Source organism: Ailuropoda melanoleuca, chromosome 1, assembly GCF_002007445.2.
Source record: "Ailuropoda melanoleuca isolate Jingjing chromosome 1, ASM200744v2, whole genome shotgun sequence".
Classification (NCBI taxonomy): Eukaryota; Metazoa; Chordata; class Mammalia; order Carnivora; family Ursidae; genus Ailuropoda; species Ailuropoda melanoleuca.
In genome coordinates this window covers 3,442,451-3,453,377 of record NC_048218.1, presented here as the reverse complement: position 1 = coordinate 3,453,377, position 10,927 = coordinate 3,442,451, and the positions used below count along the sequence as shown (strand labels likewise).

Sequence of the window (10,927 nt, the reverse complement as noted above, 5' to 3'; positions counted from 1 at the left end):
TGTGACGGCTGTGCANACCTGCTGGTGAGGTGCTTGGAGGCACGGGGCTGGGACATACTCTTTCTAAAGGGGTGGGACACGTTTCTGCACCTTGTACTGCCCCCCCCCAAATACTGGTGGGCTGTTAGTAACACAGGCTAGACTTGATCTTACTATTCTGACCTGTTAGACAGGCTGTCAGTTTGCAGTTTCGAGAGGCGTTCACAGCAGCAAATGCATCGCAGACGTGGGTCCAGGCTATGAGGCCGGACGCCCTGGCTCGTGTGCCCAGAAGGCTGGAGAAGGATGTGACGGCTGTGCATCCTGCATGGGTCTCTGGAGGTCCTAGTAAGAGAAACAGCACAGATCTGGGTGAGTTCTGCATTCCCACCCCACAGATGACCCCATAACTCAGGGGTTGAAAATAGCACACACTTAACTCTCTTAGTGTCTGTGGGTCAGATATTCAGGCTTAGCTGAGACCCTGGCTCGGGGCCTCATAGGCTGCGGTCTGGGTGTCGGCCACAAAGGAATCAATGTGAGCACCTGACTTTTCCTCCCCTGCCCACAGACAGCCGGTCCACAGCCGTGATGGTGGGACCCGGACCTTGATGGTGGCAGCTGACAGCACTTCTGAGTTCCCATCCTGCTTACAGCAGAGGTCGGTGCCAACCGGCGTCCTGGAGACACGTTGATTCCACGGGATTCCTTCCGTTATGAAGGAACAGAGTCACACGGTCCGGGGCTGGATGTGCCTTCCCCCCGGAGCCTGCAGCTACTGGCCGCACCCGCTTGTGAATTCACAGAATGCATCATTCAGTGCATGGGATACATCACAGTACGTTCCAGGGCAAGGCTACGTAACCCTGTGCAGAGACCTCCCCGCTCTTCCTACGAGCCCCAGAGCAAGGGGCTTGGCAGACTGCAGTCCCCGCTGAGCCTCCCACAGCTGGCCTGCGCCTCGGCGAGCCCTAAACCAGAGCAGTGGTGGTCCCACCTCAACCAACATGCCCACGTCCAGACACCAAGCAATAGAAGCAGGACAGGCTTCTCTCACCATGAAAGGCTGTACCTCCTGGAAGAAATTTTGCTTCCCAGCCCCATGACCGTGGCCTCCATGGGCTGGAGTGCCGTTGCCCATGACGGGCTGGCTTCCACTCGGAAACACGCTTCTTGGCCCACAGGACTGGCAGTGGGGGGCTGCCCTTCGGCCTCTTCCTGCCCCGAAAACAGCAGGCAGAGGAGGAAGAGCGACGGAGGGGACTGGTCCTAACCACCCAGGGACACGGGGCTCCTGCCACACAGCGGGGGCTGGAGGATGGTGCTTGCAGCCCAAGGGAGGAGGCACAGGGCCTTGTTAGGACTTCCTCACCCCGGGATTTCTCCAGGCAAAACAGAAGCACCCCACTACGTGCAAGCGCACTTCCGGACCCGGACTCGCGTCCTATAGATGTCAGGATTTGGGTCACCCTAGCCAGTGAGCGACCACATCCACCTGAATTGAGAGCGGGTAACAGTGGAAGAGGAAGTGGGAAGGAAGCTAGGACGACCAACCTCGACCTCCTGACCAGCAATCAAAGCACCCACGGAGCGGCTACCCCTTATGTAAACTAAAGAAAATGTCAGTAAATACGTAACCGATTTCTGGAAGGTGTAGGTATTCCCGAGCCTTGTTACAAGAAGAGAAATTGTTTACGTGTGTATAACTATGTAGGTTGAGAACACATTTCGCTATGGAAAATAGTTTAAACTTTGGATATAAAAATATTTTAAAAATACAAAGTTTATAGCGTATAGGATGAACAAAGGTTTAAGAACATCATGACAGAAACATCCCACACAAGTTGACTTCTAAAACTCTGGAGCTCCACTAGACAAAGGAGCAGAGACACAAACACAAAATTCTTAGAAGGCAACAGGTAAGTGCCTAAGCATGACAGAAAACGGGAGAAAAATAATTAGCAATCAAAGAAATAATTTAAAATGACCATAACATTTTAATTCCTAGGAGGCCATGGTTGGGGCTGGATACTGGCATTCGGAGCCCCGATCCCTGGACAGGGGTGCTGTGTCCTGGCCTCGCCTCTGGGAGCCGGATGGTGGCTGCCCGTGTGGGGCCAGCTGGAAGGGAGGACGGTGTGCAGAGGCTCCCCATTCTCACCGTTTCTGTTCCCTCCACGAGCAAGTCTGTGTCTCACTGGCATCCACTGCATGGGCCCCTGGGATTTTGGGGGTGGGATGAGGATTCAGTGGGCAGGAATGTGTGGCTTCGCTCTGTGGGGCTGTTGAAATCTGCAAGATAACAGACACCTCACGCCTGCTCCAGATCTGTGTTTGACTTCAGGGATGGTGCGAGGAAGCTGGTCTCGCGGCAAACACCTTGGGGCGTGGCCCGAGGGGAACCCTCCAAGGTCAAACACCCCCCCCACCCTTCATGACTGGCTCACCCACTGAGGGGTCCAGGGGATCTCTCCCCTTTCTTTTTGGATAGAGCAAAATCATTACAGTTTACTCATAAAAATACAGTATTTTCGATTATAGTCAGTGATGCTCATTACAGAAACATTTCAGGGGTGCCTGGGTGGCTCTGTCAGTTAAGCATCTGACTCTTGATTTTGGCTCAGGAAATGATCTTGGGGGCATGGGATGGAGCCCTGTGTCAGATTCCTTGCTCAGCTTGGAGTCCGCTTGAGATGCTCCCACTCCCTCTGCCCCCTCCCCCTACTCATTCTCTCTCCCTCTCAAATAAATAAATACGCCTTAAAAATAAAAACATTTCAATGACCAGGAAAGCGGAATGCCAGGAAACGATGAGACTCACCGTCTCACCACTCAGTGATACCCACTGCTGTTTCTCCTTTTTTCTTCTTCTTGCTGCTGAGCTGCTCATAAGCCTTTTCTTCTTGTTCCTTTTGGTTTAACACCACAACATGAAGAATCTCCGTGTTATTACGACTTCCATAAGATAAGCTAGGGATGGCTGCAGAAGGTTACATCATGCAGCATTAACCAAACTTTGTTAATGATTTTTACACTATGGGTAATCTGGGTTGTTGACAATTTTTCACAGTTACTAGAATTTCTTTCACAAACATCTTCATGCAAAATGATCTTTCTGTGCTTAGGATTGTTTCTTTGGGGCACCCCTAAAGCAGATTTACTAGGTCTGAGGGTGTGCTCTTTCTGAGATTCCTGATACAAAGTCCCACACGGACTTCCACAAAGGGGATGCCCCTTTCCCCTCACTCCGGACCTAGGTGTCCCTTCACCCAACCACCAGCAGCACTGCACCTTCTGATTAAAAACCAAAGTCTGGGGGCGCCTGGGTGGCATCGTGGTTAAGCGTCTGCCTTCGGCTCAGGGCGTGATCCCGGCGTTACGGGATCGAGCCCCACATCAGGCTCTTNACATAGTGGTTAAGCGTCTGCCTTTGGCTCAGGGCGTGATCCCGGCGTTACGGGATCGAGCCCCACATCAGGCTCCTCCGCTGGGAGCCTGCTTCTTCCTCTCCCACTCCCCCTGCTTGTGTTCCCTCTCTCGCTGGTTGTCTCTATCTCTGTCGAATAAATAAAAAATCTTTAAAAAAATTATAAAAAAAAAAAAGTTTGGCAATGTGATGGGCTTGCCCCGCTGGCACCCCCTGGCGTAGCCCTGCTCCAGCTGCCGCCATCCCGCTCTCAGAGACGAGGCCAGGGCTTAGCACCCTCTTTCCATGGAGCAGGGCTNTTATAAAAAAAAAAAAAGTCTGGCAATGTGATGGGCTTGCCCCGCTGGCACCCCCTGGTGTAGCCCCGCCTCCAGCTGCCGCCATCCCGCTCTCAGAGACGAGGCCAGGGCTTAGCACCCTCTTTCCATGGAGCAGGGCTCCAAACGCTGATATTCAGCCCAACCATGGCCTCCTAAGAATTTAAAACTAGCAGTGAGAGATGGAGAAGATGACACCTAGTCCGTCGCTTCCGAGCCACCCCTGCCAGCCTCCCCAACTCGGCCAAGCTGCAGGTGACCCTCCCCCCTGCAGCTTAGCACTAATCAGGTCCGAACCGAGCACTGCTCCTCTCAGATGAGTCTGGAGTTCATCTGCTGATCGTTCTGCCAGGTTCCAAGGAGCATGGGCTAAGTGGGCCCTGAACACTCCCCCGTTCGTCTGCAGCTCGGTCCCTTTGGTGAGTAGACCGGGCCAGCCCCTCCTGGGGTGCTGACTGCACCCCTTCCTTCCTCCTGCAGGCCGCCATCCACCATGTCCCCCCCCACCCAGCATGCCCCCACCAGCCCACGATGGAGCCCTGCAACACAGCCCTCTGATCAGCTTCAGTCCATGCCTCCCCCAGACTGAGGTGTGCGGGTTCCTTCTTTATTTCGCACGTGATGATTTTCTATCTGGCCTGGACTGGTGGTGAACAGTCCCCGCTCCTGCTGAGCAGGGAACAAGGGGCATCACATGTGAATTACTCTGTGAATTCACTCATGTGAATCACATGTGATCACATGTGAATGGGGAGGTTCCCAAGGACGGTGGTTCTGGTCCCTGCTCTGCCCTGAGGCCGCTGCCCTATGCTATTTAAAAGTCCCAGAGAGGAAGGCAGGGCAGAGAAGAGGCCAGAATGTCCTGTGGTTGAGAGACCAGTCACGACTGACTAACAAGGAGACTCGTTTACTGGACAAACACCCTGGAGTTGGTCTGAAGGTCCTCAGTCAACTTTATTTCCATCTTATCCCTTCCATGTATGTCTTCCCTTGGTTATTTGCTTCTTCGAAGTATGGTTACCGAGGGCCGGGCCCTGTAACGCAGGCAGATCTGATCCCACGGTCACGGTTGGATTATGATGCACAAAGATTGTGGTTCTTGGACCAAGTCCTAGCTCATTAGTTGTGTCCTTATCTGGTCCTCGTGTCTCTGCTGGCCTGGACTTCGCAGGGCACGGAGGCCCTGACCACAGTCTGGCACCTGTCGGAGGGCTTGTGGGATAGGCCACCCCTCTGAGCTAGTCGTCAGTGTTCCAGCTTCTGTGAGCCCCTCACACCTGCTGGAACAAAACTGAAAACGTTTTACCACTTTTATCACATTACAGTTGTTACTGGAAGTTTGTGCAAAACCACAGATGCGATCCCCCAGCAAGGATCCTGTTTCCTCTTCCTGACAACCCTGAGATCTAGCCCAGGCAGGTTGCAAGGGAGGGCTCCGGGGCGTCGGGGTGGGATGGAGAGAATCCCCAAGCCCCCTGGCCGGGCAGCGGTGGGAGAGGCTGGAGCCGGCCCACACGCACTGTTTGTGCCCCGCGAGGGCGCTGCTCCGCGGCAGGCACGGGGGTGCCTCACGGAAGCACGCTGACATCACATGCCAGTCACACTCCCAAACGCAGCCACATAAAGAGCGAGCCGGCTCAGGCCGCTGGGCAGCCTTCTGCCTGGTGTCACCAGCAGTGTCAACATGAGTAACCCCTTGTTACAAATATAAATGGGAAGCCATTCAAGGGTCTCCCCATATTTTTATCTCTTCCTCACATTTTTGGATGTTTTCTTCAACAGCAGAGAAAGGTGGTGGCCGAGTTATCGAGCTTGGGGTCACACGCAGCCCAGGTCCCTCGTGTGACACTCACCCCTAGCACTGAAAGCAGGGACGGCTTCATGTCCACGCACTCGTCTGTGATGTTGTGTTTTCAAATCCCTGCTTCAAAAAAGAGACATCATGGTTCTTAAGTGTTCCAATGGAAAGTTTAGACGGTTGCCCTGCGGGTCCACTCTTCACCTTCTTCATGTTTCCACGTAAGGACATAATGAAAAGAGATTTCAAAAACATGTCAACAAGGGAAGTCGGTTTCTGAGAACCGTGGACCTGGCCCTTCCTTCCAGAGTCGGCACTGAGGACCACGTGATGAGGAAGCTGACAGTGGTTCCGAATAAAAAATGTGCTGGTTGTATTCTCCAAATTTTTATGGCAATTATGTAGCTTTGAAACTTTATTTGGCATTTTAAGATTTCGAAATTATTAGTTCTTCCCAAGAAGCAGCCTGAATAGACGAAACCAAAACCACTAGAGCTGAAAGGAGGAATGGATTATCATCGGGGACCACAAGACCCCCTCCCAGCAACTGATAGAACTACCTCTCAGGGAATCGGCAGGGGTGGGGGATTGGAGCCACACCCCAGCAACAGGACTAGCTGGTACTTGAAGGACATGCCACCCAACAGTAGCAGGGTGCACACGTTTTCGAAGGGTCCGCATACATTCACCAAGATAGACCATACACTGGCCCATAAAATAAATCCCAACAAATCTAAAAGAATATTTTTTTTAATCATGGAAGGTATGTTCTCTGACCATAATGGAATCAAATGAGAAATCAACAGCAGACAAGAAAATCTCTAAACACATAGAAGTTAAATCACATGCTACTAAGTAATCCACAGGTCAACAAGGAAGTTTCAAAAGAAATTTAAAAGTACATAGGACTGAATGAAAATGAACACATGGCACATTGACATGTGCGGGACTCAGCTAAGGCAGAGCTTAGGGGGAGATCTACTGCATTAACTTACACTAGAAATGAGGAAAGTTCTCAAATCAAAAACTTGAGTTCCGGGGTGCCTGGGTGGCACAGCGGTTGGGCGTCTGCCTTCGGCTCGGGGCATGATCCCAGCATTATGGGATCGAGCCCCACATCAGGCTCCTCCACTATGAGCCTGCTTCTTCCTCTCCCACTCCCCCTGCGTGTTCCCTCTCTCGCTGGCTGTCTCTATCTCTGTCGAATAAATAAAATCTTAAAAAAAAAAAGACAACTTGAGTTCCTACTTCTAACAATTGGAAAAATAAGAGCCAAATAAACCCAAAGCAAAGAGAAGTAAGGATATAAGTGCAGAAATTGATGAAATTGAAAGTAGGAAAACAGAAAAAAATCAATGAAACAAAAAAGCTAGTTCTTTGAGAAAAATCAATGAAACTGAAAAACTTACAGCAATAGTGACAAAAGCAAGAAGGCACAAGTAACCTCAGAAATGAAACAGATATAACTACAGACCCTACAGACACCTAAAGGATAATAAGGGAAAACCATGGGAAACTTTATGCTCATAAGTGTGAATACTTAGAGGAATGAACTAATTCCTAAAAACCACCAACTACTAAATTCAACTAAGATGGAACAGACAATTGGAATATTCCTACAAACATCAGAGAACTTGAATTCACAATTTAAAATTTCTAAAAAACAAAAAGATATTTCCACCTAGTTTTAAAAGAAGAATTAATGCCAATTTACACAATCTCTTCCAGAAAATGAGAGAGGGACAAACATTTCTCAGCTCATTTTATGAGGCCAGTGTTACCCTGATACCAAAGGCAAAGACAACACACACACACACGCGCGCGCGCACACACACACACACACACTACAGACCAATATCTCTCATGAACTTAGATGCAAAATTCCTGAGTGAAATAGTAATAAACCCAAGTCAACAATATAAAAAGCAGAATTATGCACCGTGATCAAATAGGGTGTGTTCCAGCTATGCGAGGCTGGTTCAACACTGCAAAACAATCAGTGTAATCCATACTATCAACAAGCTACAGAAGAAAAATCATATGATTCTATCAACTGGTGTGGAAAAAAATATTTGACAAAGTCCAAAAGCCATTCATGACAAAAACTCTCAGCAAGTTAGTAATTAATGGGGAATGACCTCAACTTGGGGGGAAAAAAAGCATCTACAAAACACCTACAGCAGACGTTGTACTTAAAGACCTGCTTTCCCCCCTAAGACTGGAAACGAGACAAAGGTGTCTGCTCTCACCGCTCTTATTCAACACAGTCCTAGGCATTCTAGTGACTGAAACGGGGAAGAAAAAGAAATAAATTGCAAGCAAATGAGAAGGGAAGAAATGAAACTATTGTCAGAAGGCATGATCCCCTAAGTATAAAACCCCAAGGAATCCACACACAAACTCAACTCTTAGAAATGACGAAAGAGGGGCGCCTGGGTGGCACAGCGGTTAAGCGTCTGCCTTCGGCTCAGGGCGTGATCCCGGCATTGTGGGATCGAGCCCCACATCAGGCTCCTCCGCTGGGAGCCTGCTTCTTCCTCTCCCACTCCCCCTGCTTGTGTTCCCTCTCTCGCTGGCTGTCTCTATCTCTGTCAAATAAATAAATAAAATCTTAAAAAAAATTAAAAAAAAAGAAATGACGAAAGACTTCAGCAAAGCCACAGGATACAAGATCAGCCACAAAAATCAGTTATATTTCTACATACTATCAGTAAACATGAAGAAACTGAAATTAAAAACACGACACCATTTACGATCACTCAAAAACGGGCTACTTCAGTATAGGATCTGTGTGCTGGATGAAAGAAATCAAAGCTGTAATAAATAGACATACTATGTTCATGGATTGGAAGACTCAACATAGTAAGGATGTCAATTCTCCCCAAATGATCTATAGGTTTATGCAATCCCTATCAAAATCCCAGCAAAATGTTTTGTAGTAATAGATAAGCTTATTCTAAAATTTGTAGGGAATGAATAGACATTTTTCCAAAGAAGAGGTACAGATGGCCAACAGGTACATGAAAAGATGTTCAACATCACTCATCATCAGGGAAATACAAATCAAAACCATGATGCGATACCACGTGATCAGTCAGAATGTCTAAAATTAGCAACACAGGAAACAACAGGTGTCAGCAAAGATGTGGAAAAAGGAGAACCCTCTTCACTGTTGGTGGGAATGCAAATTGGCACAGCCAATCTGGAAAACGGTATGGACATTCCTCAAAAAGTTAAAAATAGAACTACCCTACCACCTAGGAATTGCACTACTAGGTATTTACCCAAACTCTACCAAAATACATATTTGAAGGGGTACATGCAGCCCAATGTATATAACAGCATTATCAACAATAGCCAAACTATGGAAAGAGCCCAAATGTCCATCGACTGATGAATGGATAAAGAAGATGCAATACACACACACACACACACACACACACACACACACACACGATGGAATATTACTCAGCCATCAAAAACAATGAAATCTTGCCATTTGCGATGACATGGATGGAGCTATAGTATATTGTGCTAAGAAAAATAAGTCAGTTAGAGAAAGACAAATACCACATGATTTCACTTACATGTGGAATTTAAGAAACAAAACAGATGAACGTATGGGGGGGGGGAGAAAAAGAGAGAAACAAACCATAAGAGACTCTTAATGATAGAGAACAAACTGAGGGCTGATGGACGGAGGCAGGTGGGGATGGGCTAGATGAATGATGGGTATTAAGGAGGGCATGTGTGATGAGCACTGGGTGCCATATATAAGTGATTAATCACTATATTCTACTCCTGAAACCAATATTACACTGTATGTTAACTAACTAGAATTTGAATAAAAAATTGAAAAACAGAAACAATGACAATGAAACAAAATAAATACAATTTGTATGGAAAGGCACAAGTCCTAGTTTAGTTAAAATAATCTTGAAAAAGAACAATAAAGCGAGAGGCAACACTCTACCTAATAAGTCTTACTATGTAGCTAAGAGATCGAGACAGTGTGGTGTTGTCAGAGGGACAGATGCAGAGAGCAACAGAAGAGACCCCAGAAACAGACCCACGTGAATATGCCCAACTGATTTTTGCAAAGGGGTAAAAGCAGTTCAATGGAGAAAAGCCAGCCTTTTCAATAAGTTGTGCTGGAGAAATTGGATGTCCACAGAGGGGGGAAATGAACCTATACCCAAACCACACAAATTAACTCAAAATTCATCCTAGAATTAAATGTAAAACATAAAACTATAAATCCCTCAAGAAAAAAAAAAACATAAAGATCTTCGAGACCTAGAACTAGACTAGGAGTTATTCAACCTCGTGCCATGGATACTACACATAAGAGAGAAACTGATAAACTGGACCTTACCAAAATTAACTTTTGCTGTGTGGATGCCCCAGTGGGAGCAAACATTTGCAAACTACATATCCAACAAAGGGCTTCTTTCCAAAATATATGAAGAACTCTCAAAAGTCAACCGAATGAAACAATCTGATTAGAAAATGGGCAAGACACACAAACAGGCGTTGCTCCAAGAGGAAATGCAGATGGCAGACGAGCACGGGAAAAGATGTGAACATCATTGGGTATTAGGGAAATACAGATTAAAGCCAAGGAAATATCACTACTCACCTATCAGAACGGCTGGAATGAGAGGCTATGACGGCCCCAGAGGCTGACCATGGCTGGGAAAACTGGAGTCCTCCCCCATTTCTGGTGTGGGTGTAAAATGGCAGGAAAGAGCCCCACGACTTCACTGTTCATGGACAGCCTCACCAGCAACCCGAGAGAAACACAGACCGTATGGTTCCGTGATGCAGTATCTGTGAAATGATTGTACTTTGATGGGAGAACAGATCGGTGCTTGCCTGGGCTTGGGACATGGGGAGGCTGGTGCATTCACGAGGGAGTGTGGTGTGGTTTTAGAAGGGTAACAGGGGATCCTTGTGGCCATGGAGTTCTCAGTATCGTCCCTATGGTGCTGGGCACACAAGTCCCACAGGCTCTACACAGATACACAGCGAGGTGCACACACACCCGTGTGCACACAGAGACAGACATATAGTATGACAGACATACCGCACACACACAGGTACACGGTGACACACACCGCATTCGCAGACACACATATATATACACAGTTACACACACCATACCACCCACACATACACACTTACATATACACCACATACACACAGACACACACCATACCACACCCACAGAGACATACAGAGACATACACCATACCACACACACATACACTTACACACACACAGATACACACACACACAGACATAAACACACAGAGTTCAAGTGAGACTGACCAAGTCTGGATTAGACCAATGGACTGTACTGCTGTCCATACCCGGCTGGTGCTGCTGGACTGTGTTTTGCGAGCT

At 47.8% G+C, this 10,927-nt stretch overlaps 1 long non-coding RNA gene across 1 annotated transcript; it reads right to left on the bottom strand.

Annotated features, from left to right (window-relative positions):
• Nucleotides 1-4,658: 4,658 nt before the first annotated feature.
• LOC117802333 lies at nucleotides 4,659-5,725 on the bottom strand. Its single transcript, XR_004625498.1, has 2 exons — nucleotides 5,577-5,725; nucleotides 4,659-5,000 (listed from the first exon to the last, which is right to left on the bottom strand). It is a non-coding gene; the product is annotated as an uncharacterized LOC117802333 (long non-coding RNA).
• Between the last annotated feature and the right edge of the window lie 5,202 nt (nucleotides 5,726-10,927).